This window comes from Nerophis ophidion, linkage group LG10 (genome assembly GCF_033978795.1).
Source record: "Nerophis ophidion isolate RoL-2023_Sa linkage group LG10, RoL_Noph_v1.0, whole genome shotgun sequence".
Classification (NCBI taxonomy): domain Eukaryota; kingdom Metazoa; phylum Chordata; class Actinopteri; order Syngnathiformes; family Syngnathidae; genus Nerophis; species Nerophis ophidion.
In genome coordinates this window covers 2,078,227-2,100,002 of record NC_084620.1, presented here as the reverse complement: position 1 = coordinate 2,100,002, position 21,776 = coordinate 2,078,227, and the positions used below count along the sequence as shown (strand labels likewise).

The 21,776-nt window shown below is 42.1% G+C and overlaps 1 long non-coding RNA gene across 1 annotated transcript in view; it reads left to right on the top strand.

The window, feature by feature from the left end:
* LOC133559990 (uncharacterized) overlaps positions 1–21,013 on the top strand; it is a 135,130-nt gene extending 114,117 nt beyond the window's left edge. The window contains exon 3 of the long non-coding RNA XR_009808366.1: positions 20,857–21,013. This is a non-coding gene — a long non-coding RNA (uncharacterized LOC133559990). The remainder of the gene's footprint in view (positions 1–20,856) is intronic.
* The last annotated feature ends 763 nt before the right edge of the window (positions 21,014–21,776 follow it).

The window sequence follows — 21,776 nt, the reverse complement described above, 5'->3', positions numbered from 1 at the left end:
TGCTGAAAGACTTGATAGGACAGCTCCAGTCTATCTGTTGTCATGTAAAAGACTAGATAGGACAACTCTAGTCAAGCTACTTTCTTGCTGAAAGACTAGATAGGACAGCTCCAAACTAGGATTTCTAATGCTAAGAGACTAGATATGACAACTCTAGTCAAGCTACTTTCATGTTAAAAGACTAAATAGGATGGTTCCAAGCTAGGATCTTTGATGCTGGAAGACTTTATAGGATAGCTCCAGTCTATCTGTCGTCATGTAAAAGACTAGATAGGACAACTCTAGTCAAGCTACTTTCTTGCTGAAAGACTAGATAGGACAGCTCCAAATTAGGATTTTTAATGCTAAGAGACTAGATATGACAACTCTAGTCAAGCTACTTTAATGCTAATAGACATTATAGGACAGCTCCAGTCTATGAACTTTAATGCTGAAGACTAGATAGGACAGCTCTAGTCTATCTGTCATCATGCTAAAATACTAGATAGGACAACTCTAGGCAAGTTACTTTCCTGATAAAAGACTAGGTAGGACAACTCTAGTCGGGCTACTTTCATGCTGAAAGACTAGATAGGACAGCTCCATCTAGGATCTCTAATGCTGAAAACCTAAATAGGGCAGCTCCAGTCCAGCTACTTTCATGCTAAAATACTAAATAAGACAGCTCTAACCTATGATCTTTAATGCTGAAAGACTCGATAGACAGCTCCAGTCTGTCACCATGCTAAAAGACTAGATAGGACACCTGTAATCAAGCTGCTTTCATTCTGAAAGACTAGATAGGACAGCTCCAAACTTTACTGCTGAAAAACTTGATTGGGCAGCTCCAGTCTATCTGTCGTCATGTACAAGACTAGATAGGACAACTCTAGTCAAGCTACTTTCTTGCTGAAAGACTAGATAGGACAGCTCCAAACTAGCATTTCTAATGCCAAGAGACTAGATATGACAACTCTAGTCAAGCTACTTTCATGTTAAAAGACTAAATAGGATGGTTCCAAGCTAGGATCTTTGATGCTGGAAGACTTTATAGGATAGCTCCAGTCTATCTGTCGTCATGTAAAAGACTAGATAGGACAACTCTAGTCAAGCTACTTTCTTGCTGAAAGACTAGATAGGACAGCTCCAAATTAGGATTTTTAATGCTAAGAGACTAGATATGACAACTCTAGTCAAGCTACTTTAATGCTAATAGACATTATAGGACAGCTCCAGTCTATGAACTTTAATGCTGAAGACTAAATAGGACAGCTCTAGTCTATCTGTCATCATGCTAAAATACTAGATAGGACAACTCTAGGCAAGTTACTTTCCTGATAAAAGACTAGGTAGGACAACTCTAGTCGGGCTACTTTCATGCTGAAAGACTAGATAGGACAGCTCCATCTAGGATCTCTAATGCTGAAAACCTAAATAGGGCAGCTCCAGTCCAGCTACTTTCATGCTAAAATACTAAATAAGACAGCTCTAACCTATGATCTTTAATGCTGAAAGACTCGATAGACAGCTCCAGTCTGTCACCATGCTAAAAGACTAGATAGGACACCTGTAATCAAGCTGCTTTCATTCTGAAAGACTAGATAGGACAGCTCCAAACTTTACTGCTGAAAAACTTGATTGGGCAGCTCCAGTCTATCTGTCGTCATGTACAAGACTAGATAGGACAACTCTAGTCAAGCTACTTTCTTGCTGAAAGACTAGATAGGACAGCTCCAAACTAGCATTTCTAATGCCAAGAGACTAGATATGACAACTCTAGTCAAGCTACTTTCATGTTAAAAGACTAAATAGGATGGTTCCAAGCTAGGATCTTTGATGCTGGAAGACTTTATAGGATAGCTCCAGTCTATCTGTCGTCATGTAAAAGACTAGATAGGACAACTCTAGTCAAGCTACTTTCTTGCTGAAAGACTAGATAGGACAGCTCCAAATTAGGATTTTTAATGCTAAGAGACTAGATATGACAACTCTAGTCAAGCTACTTTAATGCTAATAGACATTATAGGACAGCTCCAGTCTATGAACTTTAATGCTGAAGACTAGATAGGACAGCTCTAGTCTATCTGTCATCATGCTAAAATACTAGATAGGACAACTCTAGGCAAGGTACTTTCCTGATAAAAGACTAGGTAGGACAACTCTAGTCGGGCTACTTTCATGCTGAAAGACTAGATAGGACAGCTCCATCTAGGATCTCTAATGCTGAAAACCTAAATAGGGCAGCTCCAGTCCAGCTACTTTCATGCTAAAATACTAAATAAGACAGCTCTAACCTATGATCTTTAATGCTGAAAGACTCGATAGACAGCTCCAGTCTGTCACCATGCTAAAAGACTAGATAGGACACCTGTAATCAAGCTGCTTTCATTCTGAAAGACTAGATAGGACAGCTCCAAACTTTACTGCTGAAAAACTTGATTGGGCAGCTCCAGTCTATCTGTCGTCATGTACAAGACTAGATAGGACAACTCTAGTCAAGCTACTTTCTTGCTGAAAGACTAGATAGGACAGCTCCAAACTAGCATTTCTAATGCCAAGAGACTAGATATGACAACTCTAGTCAAGCTACTTTCATGTTAAAAGACTAAATAGGATGGTTCCAAGCAAGGATCTTTGATGCTGGAAGACTTTATAGGATAGCTCCAGTCTATCTGTCGTCATGTAAAAGACTAGATAGGACAACTCTAGTCAAGCTACATTCTTGCTGAAAGACTAGATAGGACAGCTCCAAACTAGGATTTTTAATGCTAAGAGACTAGATATGACAACTCTAGTCAAGCTACTTTAATGCGAATATACATTATAGGACAGCTCCAGTCTATGAACTTTAATGCTGGAAGACTAGATAGGACAGCTCCAGTCTATCTGTCATCATGCTAAAATACTAGATAGGACCACTCTAGGCAAGCTACTTTCCTGATAAAAGACTAGGTAGGACAACTCTAGTCGGGCTACTTTCATGCTGAAAGACTAGATAGGACAGCTCCATCTAGGATCTCTAATGCTGAAAACCTAAATAGGGCAGCTCCAGTCCAGCTACTTTCATGCTAAAATACTAAATAAGACAGCTCTAACCTATGATCTTTAATGCTGAAAGACTCGATAGACAGCTCCAGTCTGTCACCATGCTAAAAGACTAGATAGGACACCTGTAATCAAGCTGCTTTCATTCTGAAAGACTAGATAGGACAGCTCCAAACTTTACTGCTGAAAAACTTGATTGGGCAGCTCCAGTCTATCTGTCGTCATGTACAAGACTAGATAGGACAACTCTAGTCAAGCTACTTTCTTGCTGAAAGACTAGATAGGACAGCTCCAAACTAGCATTTCTAATGCCAAGAGACTAGATATGACAACTCTAGTCAAGCTACTTTCATGTTAAAAGACTAAATAGGATGGTTCCAAGCTAGGATCTTTGATGCTGGAAGACTTTATAGGATAGCTCCAGTCTATCTGTCGTCATGTAAAAGACTAGATAGGACAACTCTAGTCAAACTACATTCTTGCTGAAAGACTAGATAGGACAGCTCCAAACTAGGATTTTTAATGCTAAGAGACTAGATATGACAACTCTAGTCAAGCTACTTTAATGCGAATATACATTATAGGACAGCTCCAGTCTATGAACTTTAATGCTGAAGACTAGATAGGACAGCTCCAGTCTATCTGTCATCATGCTAAAATACTAGATAGGACAACTCTAGGCAAGCTACTTTCCTGATAAAAGACTAGGTAGGACAACTCTAGTCGGGCTACTTTCATGCTGAAAGACTAGATAGGACAGCTCCATCTAGGATCTCTAATGCTGAAAACCTAAATAGGGCAGCTCCAGTCCAGCTACTTTCATGCTAAAATACTAAATAAGACAGCTCTAACCTATGATCTTTAATGCTGAAAGACTCGATAGAACAGCTCCAGTCCGTCACCATGCTAAAAGACTAGATAGGACACCTGTAATCAAGCTACTTTCATTCTGAAAGACTAGATAGGACAGCACCAAACTTTACTGCTGAAAAGCTTGATTGGGCAGCTCCAGTCTAGCTACTTTCATGCTGAAACACTAGATAGGACAGCTCCAGTCTTTACTGCTGAAAAACTTGATTGGGCAGCTCCAGTCTATCTGTCGTCATGTACAAGACTAGATAGGACAACTCTAGTCAAGCTACTTTCTTGCTAAAAGACTAGATAGGACAGCTCCAAACTAGGATTTCTAATGCTAAGAGACTAGATATGACAACTATAGTCAAGCTACTTTCATTCTAAAAGACTAAATAGGACAGTTCCAAGCTAGGATCTTTGATGCTGGAAGAATTTATAGGACAGCTCCAGTCTATCTGTCGTCATGTAAAAGACTAGATAGGACAACTCTAGTCAAGCTACTTTCTTGCTGAAAGATTAGATAGGACAGCTCAAAACTAGGATTTTTAATGCTAAGAGACTAGATATGACAACTCTAGTCAAGCTACTTTCATGCTAATAGACATTATAGGACAGCTCAAATCTAGGATCTTTAATGCTAAGAGACTAGATATGACAACTCTAGTTAAGCTACTTTCATGCTAAAAGACTATATAGGACAGCTCCAACCTATGAACTTTAATGCTGGAAGACTAGATAGGACAGCTCCAGTCTATCTGTCATCATGCTAAAATACTAGATAGGACAACTTTAGGCAAGGTACTTTCCTGATAAAAGACTAGGTAGGACAATTCTAGTTGAGCTACTTTCATGCTGAAAGACTAGATAGGACAGCTCCATCTAGGATCTCTAATGCTGAAAACCTAAATAGGGCAGCTCCAGTCCAGCTACTTTCATGCTAAAATACTAAATAGGACAGCTCTAATCTATGATCTTTAATGCTGAAAGACTCAATAGAACAGTTCCAGTCTGTCACCATGCTAAAAGACTAGATAGGACACCTGTAGTCAAGCTACTTTAATTCTGAAAGACTAGATAGGACAGCTAAAGTCTTTACTGCTGAAAAACTTTAATTGGGCAGCTCCAGTCTAGCTACTTTCATGCTGAAACACTAGATAGGACAGCTCCAATCTTTACTGCTGAAAAACTTGATTGGGCAGCTCCAGTCTAGCTACTTTTATGCTGAAACACTAGATAGGACAGCTCCAGTCTTTACTGCTGAAAAACTTTAATTGGGCAGCTCCAGTCTAGCTACTTTCATGCTGAAACACTAGATAGGACAGCTCCAGTCTTTACTGCTGAAAAACTTGATTGGGCAGCTCAAGTCTAGCTACTTTTATGCTGAAACACTAGATAGGACAGCTCCAGTCTTTACTGCTGAAAAACTTTAATTGGGCAGCTCCAGTCTAGCTACTTTCATGCTGAAACACTAGATAGGACAGCTCCAGTCTTTACTGCTGAAAAACTTGATTGGGCAGCTCAAGTCTAGCTACTTTCATGCTGAAACACTAGATAGGACAGCTCCAATCTTTACTGCTGAAAAACTTTAATTGGGCAGCTCCAGTCTAGCTACTTTCATGCTGAAACACTAGATAGGACAGCTCCAGTCTATCTGTCATCATGCTAAAATACTAGATAGGACAACTTTAGGCAAGGTACTTTCCTGATAAAAGTCTAGGTAGGACAATTCTAGTTGAGCTACTTTCATGCTGAAAGACTAGATAGGACAGCTCCATCTAGGATCTCTAATGCTGAAAACCTAAATAGGGCAGCTCTAGTCCAGCTACTTTCATGCTAAAATACTAAATAAGACAGCTCTAACCTATGATCTTTAATGCTGAAAGACTCGATAGAACAGCTCCAGTCTGTCACCATGCTAAAAGACCAGATAGGACACCTGTAGTCAAGCTACTTTCATTCTGAAAGACTAGATAGGACAGCTCCAGTCTTTACTGCTGAAAAACTTTAATTGGGCAGCTCCAGTCTAGCTACTTTCATGCTGAAACACTAGATAGGACAGCTCTAACCTATGATCTTTAATGCTGAAAGACTCGATAGAACAGCTCCAGTCTGTCACCATGCTAAAAGACCAGATAGGACACCTGTAGTCAAGCTACTTTCATTCTGAAAGACTAGATAGGACAGCTCCAGTCTTTACTGCTGAAAAACTTTAATTGGGCAGCTCCAGTCTAGCTACTTTCATGCTGAAACACTAGATAGGACAGCTCCAGTCTTTACTGCTGAAAAACTTGATTGGGCAGCTCCAGTCTAGCTACTTTCATGCTGAAACACTAGATAGGACAGCTCCAGTCTTTACTGCTGAAAAACTTTAATTGGGCAGCTCCAGTCTAGCTACTTTCATGCTGAAACACTAGATAGGACAGCTCCAGTCTTTACTGCTGAAAAACTTTAATTGGGCAGCTCCAGTCTAGCTACTTTCATGCTGAAACACTAGATAGGACAGCTCCAGTCTTTACTGCTGAAAAACTTGATTGGGCAGCTCAAGTCTAGCTACTTTCATGCTGAAACACTAGATAGGACAGCTCCAGTCTTTACTGCTGAAAAACTTTAATTGGGCAGCTCCAGTCTAGCTACTTTCATGCTGAAACACTAGATAGGACAGCTCCAATCTTTACTGATTAAAAACTTTAATTGGGCAGCTCCAGTCTAGCTACTTTCATGCTGAAACACTAGATAGGACAGCTCCAGTCTTTACTGCTGAAAAACTTGATTGGGCAGCTCCAGTCCAGCTACTTTCATGCTGAAACACTAGATAGGACAGCTCCAGTCTTTACTGCTGAAAAACTTTAATTGGGCAGCTCAAGTCTAGCTACTTTCATGCTGAAACACTAGATAGGACAGCTCCAGTCTAGTCCTGTCTTCGGAAGGAGCCAGCAAATTGATAACTAATATTCCTGTGTGTTATGTTTGCTATTTATTCTGCGAGATTGGCGTACATCAGCGTGACTTGGAGTGCAGCCGCAGGACATGAAAGAGCAGTAAAGGCAGGCGGGGGTGGTAGAGCTCACTAAAAGACACGTGCGTGTCAGTCGTCCTTTGACACGTTGACACCCGGCACGTCGGCGTGTTTTGACAAATCGACGAAAGCCGCAGCGGGCGACGTGAGCCGTCGAATAATCGACGCCGTCATATTTCCGACAAAAGTACGACGCCGTGAACGTCCGTCAATGCGGATTTTCCAGCCTTTTAATCACACCCCCCCCCCCCCCCCCCCCCCATCTACTTTGGGATTGCAAAGTGATGGATGCTGCAGTCCCGTTGCCAAACGTGTTCGCTATTGAAACGTAATAACTCGGCAAACGTAGATGTTCGCACGCCCCCGCGGGCAAACGGCGGCACTAACAGACGACAAGCCGCCGTGATAAAAACAAAACACCACGCTATCTTTGCAAATGATCTAAGATGAAGCTTTACATGCTGCAAGCCTGTTTAGCAAATAAACATCAAGTCAAAGTTGGGAATTGAACCGTCCTTGACCCAAATACCATAGAAACTAGGGGTGTGGGAAAAAATCGATTAAAATACGTTAATAAAAATGGATGTATTTTTTTATTTTCATTATTTTTTTTTTCATCAATCCAACAAACCAATACACAGCAATACCATAACAATGCAATCCAATTCCAAAACAGAACCTGACCCAGCAACACTGCAATAAACAGAGCAATTGAGGAGACACAAACACCGCACAGAACAAACCAAAAGTAGTAAAACAAAAATGAATATTATCAACAACAGTATCAATATTAGTTATAATTTCAGCATAGCAGTGATTAAATATCCCTCATTGACATTATCATTAGACATTTATAGAAATAATAAAAAAGAACAATAGTGTCACAGTGGCTTACACTTGCATGGCATCTCATAAGCTGGACAACACACTGTGTCCAATGTTTTCACAAAGATAAAATAAGTCATATTTTTGGTTAATACAGGGGTTTTAAACTCATTTTAGCTTAGGTCCAGCATGGAGGAAAATCTATCCCCAAGTCTCATCTTAAAACTCATCTGTATACTCTAGCCTTTAAACAGACCTCCTTTTTAGACCAGTTGATCTGCCGCTTCTTTTCTTTCTCCTATGTCCCCCCCTCCCTTGTGGAGGGGGTCCGGTCCGATGACCATGGATGAAGTACTGACTGTCCAGAGTCGAGACCCAGGACGGACCGCTCGTCGGGACCCAGGATGGACCGCTCGCCTGTATCGGTTGGGGACATCTCTACGCTGCTGATCCGCTTGAGATGGTTTCCTGTGGACGGGACTCTCGCTGCTGTCTTGGAGCCACTATGGATTGAACTTTCACAGTATCATGTTAGACCCGCTCGACATCCATTGCTTTCGGTCCCCTAGAGGGGGGGGGGGGGGGGTTGCCCACATCTGAGGTCCTCTCCAAGGTTTCTCATAGTCAGCATTGTCACTGGCGTCCCACTGGATGTGAATTCTCCCTGCCCACTGGGTGTGAGTTTTCCTTGCCCTTTTGTGGGTTCTTCCGAGGATGTCGTAGTCGTAATGATTTGTGGAGTCCTTTGAGACATTTGTGATTTGGGGCTATATAAATAAACATTGATTGATGAAGTGGGCCGGAAGGGTAAAATCATGGCATGATAACTTAAAAATAAAGACAACTCCAGGTTGTTTTCTTTGGCCAAAAAATAGAACAAGCACATTCCGAAAATGTACAAATCACGGATAATCCTCTGGACAAAACACTTCCAGTTTGTTGAAAATTCTGAGATACTTGGTGTAGTTTGAGGAACAAAATGAACCAAGACCATGTCTCAATGTATCTACAAAGCCATGATTAAACTTTAAGTCACAGCCTTTCTGGGATTGAAGGTAAAAAACTATTCAAAAGGGTTAAGTTCACTTTTCTCGTGTTTGACAGACATTTTGGGGCAACGAGGGTGCCAAATGATGATGTGTTCGAAGCAGAAGACATAAAACGGCAGGTTTTAGGTTTAATGTGGGTCGAGGAGGAGGAGCCACAGTCACCCTTTATTGTAAACCGTGCTTGCCTAACATTCAGTGGACACATTTACAACAGCAGTTTCCATCCATTTTCTACCGCTTATTCCCTTTCGGGGTCGCGGGGGGCCGCTGGCGCCTATCTCAGCTACAATCGGGCGGAAGGCGGGGTACACCCTGGACAAGTCGCCACCTCATCGCAGGGCCAACACAGATAGACAGACAACATTCACACACTAGGGACCATTTAGTGTTGCCAATCAACCTATCCCCAGGTGCATGTCTTTGGAAGTGGGAGGAAGCCGGAGTACCCGGAGGGAACCCACGCAGTCACGGGGAGAACATGCAAACTCCACACAGAAAGATCCCGAGCCTGGATTTGAACCCAGGACTGCAGGACCTTCGTATTGTGAGGCAGACGCACTAACCCCTCTGCCACCGTGAATTTCGTTTAAAAAAAAAAAAAAAAAAAAAAAGCTTGTTTTAATATTTGGCAAACTCATCACGCGGGCCGGGTAAAACCTGTTCACGGGCCTGATCCGGATTTACATTATTGTAATCAGTTGATAAAACATTGTCCTTTACAATTATAAAAGCTTTTTTACAAAAAAATACTACTCTGCTAGCATGTCAGCAGACTGGGGTAGATCCTGCTGAAATCTATGTATTGAATGAATACAGAATCGTTTTGAGTCGGAAAAATATCGTTTTTGAATTGAAAATCGCGTTGAATCGAAAAAAAAATCGATATATTATTGAATCGTGACCCCAAGAATCGATATTGAATCGAATCGTGGGACACCCAAAGAGTCACAACACTAATTGAAACGTTCTCATTTGTCCAATTATTATCAGGGCATTGAACACATCACGGCAGGAATGTTCAGACGTTTCGAGCTGTCCTATCTAGTCTTTAAATGATAAATGATAAATGGGTTGTACTTGTATAGCGCTTTTCTACCTTCAAGGTACTCAAAGCGCTTTGACACTACTTCCACATTCACCCATTCACACACGCATTCACACACTGATGGAGGGAGCTGCCATGCAAGGCGCTAACCAGCACCCATCAGGAGCAAGGGTGAAGTGTCTTGCTCAGGACACAACGGACGTGGCGAGGGTTGGGTACTAGGTGGGGATTGAACCAGGGACCCTCGGGTTGCGCACGGCCACTCTCCCACTTCCACATTCAACCATTCACATACTAACGGAGGGAGCTGCCATGCAAGGCAGCTAACCAGCACCCATCAGGGACAAAGGTTGGTACTAGGCGGGGATTGGACCAGGGACCCTCGGGTTGCGCACGGCCACTCTCCCACTTCCACATTCAACCATTCACACACTGACGGAGGGAGCTGCCATGCAAGGCGCTAACCAGCACCCATCAGGAGCAAGGGTGAAGTGTCTTGCTCAGGACACAACGGACGTGACGAGGGTTGGGTACTAGGTGGGGATTGAACCAGGGACCCTCGGGTTGCGCACGGCCACTCTCCCACTTCCACATTCAACCATTCACATACTGACGGAGGGAGCTGCCATGCAAGGCAGCTAACCAGCACCCATCAGGGACGAAGGTTGGTACTAGGTAGGGATTGAACCAGGGACCCTCGGGTTATGCACGGGCACTCTACCACTGCGCCACACCGTTCCTTGAGAGTGGAAAGTGATAAAGCCCGACGCGACAATAATGGGTTTTAGGTGATAATTCTCCAAGTGGTGTTGATTTGATATCACCCCGAGCCACATTTTTCATGCACAAATCAAGTCAGTGGAAGCAGAAAAGAGCCTGGATCGCCTCCAGAACTGTTCACGCCGTAGCAGGGGGGTAGAAAAGCAAAAGTGACAGACACTCACAAAAACATGAACCGGACTGGAAATGAGCGGATGAGGCATTTACTGTCCGATAAATCATGGGGAAAATAAAATAAAACGTTTCATAACAATAAAGAATAAATCTCAGTGTTTTTCTTTGCATCAAGCACAGAATCCAAAGTCAAGTCTGCCTCCACTGCCCTCGTTTTTTTTGTTTTTTTTTTGCGCCTTTTCGGCTGCGCGCTTTTACGCACGGGAGGACGCACCGCTGCACACCCGACGTGCACGTTTTGTGTGTGCGTGTGTGTGTGTGTGTGTGTGTGTCCATTTGAAGGCAACAGCTCTTGTTTCCCTTGCATGGACGCTGGAGGAAGACGTGAGCGCCAGCCTCCACGCACGGCTGCACCTCCACCCGTCACGCTCGTGGGCGACGAGATCACATCGTTTAATCAGTTTCGCTTGGAAATGGAAATGATGCTCAAAGTTGCACGTTTGCTTGGTGAAAACACAACAAAGTCCTCTGCAGTGGACGTTTTCCCCCAACTATTAGGAGACATCTGGAATGTCCACTGCAGAGGACATTGTCACCTCTTCTTCCATGGGAATGCCATCATTTGGTCCCTGGAGAGTGTATGCGCAGCGGACTCCACATGGGGGGGGGGATGACTACAGGTGAGGACCACCAGGAGAGCGCAGGTCTCGTCTCAAGTGAGGGTGAAAGCTTTTCTTACCTTCACTCACGCTGTCGTGTCCTCCTGGCGGCGTCACGCTGCTGCTGCTGCTGCTGCTGGTGGCTTCCTCCTCCTCCTCTGGTCCGCTCCATCGCGCCGTGCAGGCTGCATGCTTGTGGAGGCGAGCAGCGCCTTGCCTTGGCTGAGCACTAGAACGTGGAGGAGGAGGAGGAGGAGGAAGAGGGGGGAGAGAGAGAGAGAGAGAGAGTGGAGGAAGAAAGAAGGAATGAGGGGAGGGAGCGACGACGCTCCTTATTTGCCACTTTCGTTGTGACTGAGCATCATGCTATGAGAGGACACTTCATTAGATGTCCATCCGTTTTCTACCGCTTGTCCCTTTTGGCGTGGCGGGGTGTCGCATTCGGGCGGAAGGCGGCGTACACCTTGGACAAGTCGCCACCTCATCGCAGCGAATGAGACTCAATGCATCAAAGGCCTACTGAAATGCCCATCCATCCATCCATTTTCTACCGCTTATTCCCTTTCGGGGTCGCGGGGGGCGCTGGCGCCTATCTCAGCTACAATCGGGCGGAAGGCAGGGTACACCCTGGACAAGTCGCCACCTCATCGCAGGGCCAACACAGATAGACAGACAACATTCACACTCACATTCACACACTAGGGCCCATTTAGTGTTGCCAATCAACCTATCCCCAGGTGCATGTCTTTGGAAGTGGGAGGAAGCCGGAGTACCCGGAGGGAACCCACGCAGTCACGGGGAGAACATGCAAACTCCACACAGAAAGATCCAGAGCCTGGATTTGAACCCAGGACTGCAGGACCTTCGTATTGTGAGGCAGACGCACTAACCCCTCTGCCACCGTGAAATGAGATGTTCTTATTTAAACGGGGATAGCAGGTCCATTTTATGTCTCATACTTGATCATTTCGCGATACTGCCATATTTTTGCTGAAAGGATTTAGTAGAGAACATCCACGATAAAGTTCGCAACTTTCGGTGCGAAGAGAAAAGCCCTGCCTCCACCGGAAGTCGCAGACGATGACGTCACATGTTTGACGGCTCCTCACATATTCACATTGTTTTTAATGGGAGCCTCCAACAAAAAAGGGCTATTCGGACCGAGAAAACGACAATTTCCCCATTAATTTGAGCGAGGATGAAAGAATTGTGTTTAAGCATATTGATAGCGACGGACTAGAAAAAAAAACAAACGCTATTGCATTGGGACGGATTCCGATGTTTTTAAACACATTTACTAGGATAATTCTGGGAAATCCCTTATCTTTCTATTGTGTTGCTAGTGTTTCAGTGAGTTTGATAGTACCTGATAGTCGGAAGGCTGTCTCCACGGGTGTGTTGACGCGCAGTGTCTCAGGGGAGTCGATGGCAGCTGCATGGACGGCACAAGCTCAGCTTTTCTCCGGTAATAACTGATTTTTTAACCACAATTTTCTCACTGAAACCTGCTGGTTGACATGTGGTCAGGATCCATGTTCTCTTAACCACGCTCTGATCCATAGGAAAGTTTCACCTCCAGGAATTTTAAACAAGGAATCACCGTGTGTTTGTGTGGCTAAAGGCTAAAGCTTCCCAACTCCATCTTTCTACTGTGACATCTCCATTATTAATTGAACAAATTGCAAAAGATTCAGCAACACAGATGTCCAAAATACTGTGTAATTATGCCGTTAAAGCAGACGACTTTTAGCTGCTTCCTAAAAACCTGTGACGTCTTGCGTACACGTCATCATTACACGTCGTTTCAAAAACGAAACTCCCGGGAAATTTAAAATTGTAATTTAGTAAACTAAAAAGGCCGTATTGGCATGTGTTGCAATGTTAATATTTCATCATTGATATATAAACTATCAGACTGAAAGGAGATTTCCTTATTTAAACGGGGATAGCAGGTCCATTCTATGTGTCATACTTGATCATTTCGCGATATTGCAAATATTTTTGCTGAAAGGATTTAGTAGAGAACATCGACGATAAAGTTCGCAACTTTTGGTCGCTAATAAAAAAAGCCTTGCCTGTACCGGAAGTAGCAGACGATGTGCGTGTGACGTCACGGGTTGTGGAGCTCCTCACATCCTCACATTGTTTATAATGTGAGGAGCAATTCGAACCAAGAAAGCGACGATTTCCCCATTAATTTGAGCGAGGATGAAAGATTCGTGGAGAAGGAAAGTTAGAGTGAAGCACTAAAAAAAAAGAAAAGGCGATGGCTCCAGGCGGCGGCAGTGGGAGCGTTTCAGATGTAATTAGACACATTTACTGCGATAATTCTGGAAAATCCCTTATCTGCTTATTGTGTTAATAGTATTTTAGTAAGATTATAAAGTCATACCTGAAAGTCGAATGGCTGCGGTGAACGCCAGTGTCTCTGAGAGAAGCCGATGAGCCAAGATCACAGCTACCTTTTTGAGCTGCAGGATGAGGTCGCGTAATCCACTCAAGTCTCCAGTAAGATCCGACTTAATATCACAATTTCCTCATCCAAAAACTTGCTGGTTGACGTAGAGAAACATGTTCGCTTGACCGCTTCGTGTTAAAGCTTCACAACAAATAAAAAAACACCGGCTGTGTTTCGCTTGCTAAAGGCAGCTGCAATCCACCGCTTTCCATCAACAGCATTCTTATTTGACGTCTCCAATATTAATTGAACAAATTGCAAAAGATTCAGCAACACAGATGTCCAAAATACTGTGTAATTATGCGATGAAAAGAGAAGACTTTTAGCCGTAAGTGGTGCTGAGCTAAAATGTCCCCAATAACGTCACAAACACGCGTCATCATACGCGTCATCATTACGCGACGTTTGTTGCGAAGTTTTAACATCGACGATAAAGTTCGCAACTTTTGGTCGCTAATAAAAAAGCCTTGCCTGTACCGGAAGTAGCAGACGATGTGCGCGTGACGTCACAGGTGTGAGGGCTCCTCACATCCTCACATTGTTTATAATGTGAGCCACCGGCAGTAAGAGCAATTCGGACCGAGAAATCAACGATTTCCCCATTAATTTGAGCGAGGATGAAAGATTTGTGGATGAGGAAAGTTAGAGTGAAGCACTAGAAAAAAAGAGAAGGCGACGGCTCCAGGTGGCGGAAGTGGGAGCGTTTCAGATGTAATTAGACACATTTACTAAGATAATTCTGGAAAATCCCTTATCTGCTTATTGTGTTAATAGTATTTTAGTGAGATTATAAAGTCATACCTGATAGTCGGATGGCTGCGGTGAAAGCCAGTGTCTCTGAGAGAAGCTGAGGAGCCAAGATCACAGCTGCCTTTTTGAGCTGCAGGATGAGGTCGCGTAATCCACTCAAGTCTCCAGTAAGATCCGACTTAATATCACAATTTCCTCATCCAAAAACTTGTTGGTTGACGTAGAAAAACATGTTCGCTTGACCGCTCTGTGTTAAAGCTTCACAACAAACAAAGAAATACCGGCTTTCCACCAACAGCATTCTTCTTTGACGTCTCCATTATTAATTGAACAAATTGCTAAAGATTCAGCAACACAGATGTCCAAAATACTGTGTAATTATGCGATGAAAAGAGACGACTTTTAGCCGTAAGTGGTGCTGGGCTAAAATGTCCCCAATAACGTCACGAACACGCGTCATCATTACGTGACGTTTGTTGCGAAGTTTTAACATCGACGATAAAGTTCGCAACTTTTGGTCGCTAGTAAAAAAGCTTTGCCTTTACCGGAAGTAGCAGACAATGTGCGCGTGACGTCACAGGTGTGAGGGCTCCTCACATCCTCACATTGTTTATAATGTGAGCCACCGGCAGTAAGAGCAATTCGGACCGAGAAATAAACGATTTCCCCATTAATTTGAGCGAGGATGAAAGATTTGTGGATGAGGAAAGTTAGAGTGAAGCACTAGAAAAAAAGAAAAGGCGACGGCTCCAGGTGGCGGCAGTGGGAGCTTTTCAGATGTAATTAGACACATTTACTAAGATAATTCTGGAAAACCCCTTATCTGCTTATTGTGTTAATAGTATTTTAGTGAGATTATAAAGTCATACCTGAAAGTCGGATGGCCGCGGTGAAAGCCAGTGTCTCTGAGAGAAGCTGAGGAGCCAAGATCACATCTGACTTTTTGAGCTGCAGGATGAGGTCGCGTAATCCACTCAAGTCTCCAGTAAGATCCGACTTAATATCACAATTTCCTCATCCAAAAACTTGCTGGTTGACGTAGAGAAACATGTTCGCTTGACCGCTTTGTGTTAAAGCTTCACAACAAACAAAGAAATACCGGCTTTCCACCAACAGCATTCTTCTTTGACGTCTCCATTATTAATTGAACAAATTGCAAAAGATTCAGCAACACAGATGTCCAAAATACTGTGTAATTATGCGATGAAAAGAGACGACTTTTAGCCGTAAGTGGTGCTGAGCTAAAATGTCCCCAATAACGTCACAAACACGCGTCATCATACGCGTCATCATTACGCGACGTTTGTTGCGAAGTTTTAACATCGACGATAAAGTTCGCAACTTTTGGTCGCTAGTAAAAAAGCTTTGCCTTTACTGGAAGTAGCAGACGATGTGCGCGTGACGTCACTGGTGTGAGGCCTCCTCACATCCTCACATTGTTTATAATGTGAGCCACCGGCAGTAAGAGCAATTCGGACCGAGAAAAATCAACGATTTCCCCATTAATTTGAGCGAGGATGAAAGATTTGTGGATGAGGAAAGTTAGAGTGAAGCACTAGAAAAAAAGAAAAGGCGACTGCTCCAGGTGGCGGCAGTGGGAGCGTTTCAGATGTAATTAGACACATTTACTAAGATAATTCTGGAAAATCCCTTATCTGCTTATTGTGTTAATAGTATTTTAGTGAGATTATAAAGTCATACCTGAAAGTCGGATGGCTGCGGTGAAAGCCAGTGTCTCTGAGAGAAGCCGATGAGCCAAGATCACAGCTACCTTTTTGAGCTGCAGGATGAGGTCGCGTAATCCACTCAAGTCTCCAGTAAGATCCGACTTAATATCACAATTTCCTCATCCAAAAATTTGCTGGTTGAGGTAGAGAAACATGTTCGCTTGACCGCTTCGTGTTAAAGCTTCACAACAAACAAAAAAACACCGGCTGTGTTTCGCTTGCTAAACGCAGCTGCAATCCACCGCTTTCCACCAACAGCATTCTTCTTTGACGTCTCCATTATTAATTGAACAAATTGCAAAAGATTCAGCAACACAGATGTCCAAAATACTGTGTAATTATGCCATGAAAAGAGACGACTTTTAGCCGTAAGTGGTGCTGAGCTAAAATGTCCCCAATAACGTCACAAACACGCGTCATCATACGCGTCATCATTACGCGACGTTTGTTGCGAAGTTTTAACATCGACGATAAAGTTCGCAACTTTTGGTCGCTAGTAAAACAGCTGAGGAGCCAAGATCACATCTGACTTTTTGAGCTGCAGGATGAGGTCACGTAATCAACTCAAGTCTCCAGTAAGATCCGACTTAATATCACAATTTCCGCATCCAATAACTTGTTGGTTCACGTAGAGAAACATGTTCGCTTGACCGCTCTGTGTTAAAGCTTCACAACAAACAAAGAAATACCGGCTTTCCACCAACAGCATTCTTCTTTGACGTCTCCATTATTAATTGAACAAATGGCAAAAGATTCAGCAACACAGATGTCCAAAATACTGTGTAATTATGCGATGAAAAGAGACAACTTTTAGCCATAAGTGCTGCCTGGCTAATATGTCCCCTCCAACCAATAACGTCACAAACCCGCGTCATCATTCCGCGACGTTTTCAACAGGAAACTCCGCGGGAAATTTAAAATTGTAATTTAGTAAACTAAAGCGGCCGTATTGGCATGTGTTGCAATGTTAATATTTCATCATTGATGTACAAACTATCAGACTGCGTGGTCGCTAGTAGTGGCTTTCATCCATCCATCCATCCATTTTCTACCGCTTATTCCCTTTTGGGGTCGTGGGGGGCGCTGGCGCCTATCTCAGCTACAATCGGGCGGAAGGCGGGGTACACCCTGGACAAGTCGCCACCTCATCGCAGTAGTGGCTTTCAGTAGGCCTTTAATAATGTTGACTAGTTTGATTCATAGCATCATTTTCACGCATTCACTGGTTTAAATGTAACTTGGATATTGGGTTTTCACTATGTAAAGCACTTTGAGTCACTAGAGAAAAGCGCTATATAAATATAATTCACTTCACTTCACACATTGAAGGTAAAGTCCACATTCTTTATGCTCTGTCCGCCGACTTCAACTGCGGCGTTCCTCAAGGCTTCCAGCTAAGGCCATGGCTGTCTTCCGATTATGGTATACTTGTCAGGCTTGTCCCTTTGGTCTATGTCTTAGTTTTTCCTTTGCATTTGTCTTTAGTTCCTGTCAGCACTCTTATTTTGGTTCTGTTTCCTGTTTGTCTCCCTGAGTGTCGTGTCCCTTCAGCTGTGGCTGATTGGCACCTGGCCACACCTGGTGTCAATCAGCCAGCCACTATTCAAGACCTGTTTTCTCCTCCAGTCAGTGCTGGATTATTGTCGATCCTGTCGTGTCAATGTCATTTCTACTTGACGTTCCTTCTGGTCTTGATTTTGCAGCGTAGCGGTAAGCTATATTCGGTAGCTCACTGTTTTTTGTTCCCTGCTTCCAGTTTGTTTTGTTCATAGCCAAGTTTGTTATCCGCCAGCGTGCGCAACTTTTGTTTGTACCCTTTTGTTCGGTTTTGTCTTAGTGTTTTATTAAATCATGTTTTCTTACTCGAGACCCGCCTCCTTCTCTGCATCTTGGGGTTCGTCACAAACTAACTCTGACAATACTGGTATTACTAATGAATGATATTTGGTACTATACCGCCTCTAAAAAGTACCGGTCCCCTATCTACCCCCTTGTATTAGTAGATTGCACATTTCAGTACATATTCCGTACAACTGACCACTAAATGGTAACACCCCAATAAGTTTTCCAACTTGTTTAAGTCGGGGTCCTCATAAATAAATTCATGATATTATGCCTTTGTTGGTATCATCCAAAACTAATGTAAAGTATCAAACAACAGAAAAATAAGTGATTATTACATTTTAACAGAAGTGTAGATAGAACATGTTAAAAGAGAAAGTAAACAGATGAACAAGTAGATTAATAATTCATTTTCTACAACTTGTCCTTAATAATGTTGACAAAATAATAGAATGGAAAATGACACAATATGTTACTGAAAATGTCAGCAGCTAAATTAGGAGCCTTTGTTTGTTTACTTACTAATAAAAGACAAGTTGCCCATTATGCATTTATTTTTGGTGCCCTTAATTTACAAAAATATCATAAAGTATAGAAAAGTATCAAAATACATTTTGGTACCAGGACCGGTACCAAAATATTGGTATCGGGACAACACTAGTTACGAATATGTATACTAAACCTAACCATACTAATAGGGTTGTATGGTATTATTAGACTTAGACAAACTTTAATGATTCACAAGGGAAATTGTTCAACACAGTAGCTCAGTTACAAAGGATGGAAATGACAATGCAGGTATAAATAGACTAAATATAGCAATATATAATATAACAAATATGCATACTTGCCAACCCTCCCGGATTTTCCGGGAGAATCCCGACATTTTGTGCCTCTCCCGAAAATCTCCAGAAATTCAGGCGGAGCTGGAGGCCACAACCCCTCCAGCTCCATGCAGACCTGAGTGACGTTTATAAAGAGCGTGTCTGCCCAATGACGTTATAACTGTAGAATGATCGAGGGCGAGTTCTTGGTTTCTTATGTGGGTTTATTGTTAGGCAATTTCATTAACGTCCTCCCACCGCGGCAACAACACACAACAACAGCAGTCCGTTTTCGTCCACCGTAAAGCAGTTTGTCTTCCATAAACAGCAATGTTGAGACTCTCTTGAACAGGACAATACTGCCATCTACTGTACATGCATATGGTTAGAAAAACAAGGATGGAAAACTCAACCCTTAACTCAACAATGAGTAGATTAGTTTTGTGTGTGTAATGGTGTAAATAAATGAACACTGAAATTCAAGTATTTATTTTATATATATATATATATATATATATATATATATATATATATATATATATATATATATGAAATACTAAGAAATACTAAGAAATAAGAAATATATATATATATAAGAAATACTTTACTTTCAGTGAATTCTAGGTATATACATATATATATATATATATATATATATATATATATATATAAGAAATACTTTACTTTCAGTGAATTCTAGGTATATACATATACATATATATATATATATATATATATATATATATATATATATATACATATATATATACATATATATATATATATATATATATATATATATATATATATATATATACAGTGGGGCAAAAAAGTATTTAGTCAGCCACCGATTGTGCAAGTTCTCCCACTTAAAATGATGACAGAGGTCTGTAATTTTCATCATAGGTACACTTCAACTGTGAGAGACAGAATGTGAAAAAAAAATCCAGGAATTCACATTGTAGGAATTTTAAAGAATTTATATGTGAACTATGGTGGAAAATAAGTATTTGGTCAACCATTCAAAACTCTCACTGATGGAAGGAGGCTTTGGCTCAAAATCTCACGATACATGGCCCCATTCATTCTTTCCTTAACACGGATCAATCGTCCTGTCCCCTTAGCAGAAAAACAGCCCCAAAGAATGATGTTTGCACCCCCATGCTTCACAGTAGGTGTGGTGTTCTTGGGATGCAACTCAGTATTCTTCTTCCTCCAAACACGACAAGTTGAGTTTATACCAAAATGGATACATGGATGATACAGCAGGCGATTGGGAGAATGTCATGTGGTCAGATGAAACCAAAATAGAACTTGTTCGTGTAAACTCAACTTGTCGTACTTGGAGGAGTTACATTCCAGATGTGTGGTATTGATTTGAACTGAATGCACGGTAGACACAATGGTGCATACTTCTATTCATTTGTGTAATTATATTCCAAAGTTCCCCAAGGCTCTCTTCCAGGGCCATATTTGTTCCTGTAGTTCAGATGAGGTTACATTGAAAATATGCAGATGTACTTTGATCAAAACTTGATCATCAAAGCAAGCAATTGCAGCTATTATGCCAGGTTTTAATACCATTACGCTCCAAATTGGTTTGGTTGATTTGATCAATCTTCTTGTTTACAGCAGAGAGAAGCAGCAGCAGCAACAGGAAGGAGGAGAAAGCCACAACAATATGCAAAAATCAATAGAAGAGATAGGGTCATTTATCTGCCAGGCAGAGAGAAACCACTGCCATTAATTGCACGCGTAGGCTAATTATATGATCGATTAAAATTAGCAATAAAAGATCATTATTTTAAACGTCGTCTGCCAGAAAAAGTTCACACTTGCTGCGTTTTGACGTCATGTTAATTCGTTTTGTTTGTGATCTTGTTTACAGGTTGGCACTGTTGTAATAGAAGCCGTCTCAGGTGTCCCGCCTGATGTTTTCTTGCATTTGCTGACCGATTTGTCTTCGTATTTGCTCTAATGGCGAGTCCAAGGCCTCAGCATTATCCAAACTGACACACCTTGCTGGACGATGCCACATCACCTGGTCTCAGGTATTGGTTGTTTTTCTCCGACATCCTGGGTAATTAAGTTAAATATGTGTCTATAAATACAACAGGTGGATAAGATAAGAGAGGATGGACTTTATTCCTCCTATAGTGGGGAAATTATGTTGTGGCCGTGCAGATTCAAAAAGTCCGCAAAATGAGGTAAAAAACACTTAAAACAAGAGGGAAACATTAAAGAACAGAAAGGAGGATGCACAAAACCCAAAACCAGCAAAGTCGACACGTTGTGAAAATCGTAAATAAAAACAGAATACAATGATTTGCAAATCTCTTTCAACTTATATTCAATTGAATAGACCGCAAAGACAAGATATTTAACGTTCAAACTGGAAAACTTTGCTATTTTTTGCAAATATTAGCTCATTTGGAATTTGATGCCTGCAACATGTTTAAAAAAAAGCTGGCACAAGTGGCAAAAAAGACTGAGAAAGTTGAAGAATGCTCATCAAACACTTATTTGGAACATCCCACAGGTGAACAGGTTAACTGGGAACAGGTAGGTGTCGTGATTGGGAATAAAAGCAGCTTCCATGAAATGGCCAGTCATTCCCAAACAAGGATGGGGCGAGGGTCACCACTTTGTGAACAAATGCGTGAGCAAATTGTCCAACAGTTTAAGAACAACATTTCTCAATGAGCTACTGCAAGGAATTTAGGGATTTAACCATCTATGGTTCGTAATATCATCAAAAAGTTCAGAGTATCTGGAGAAATCACTGCACGTAAGCGATGATATAATGGA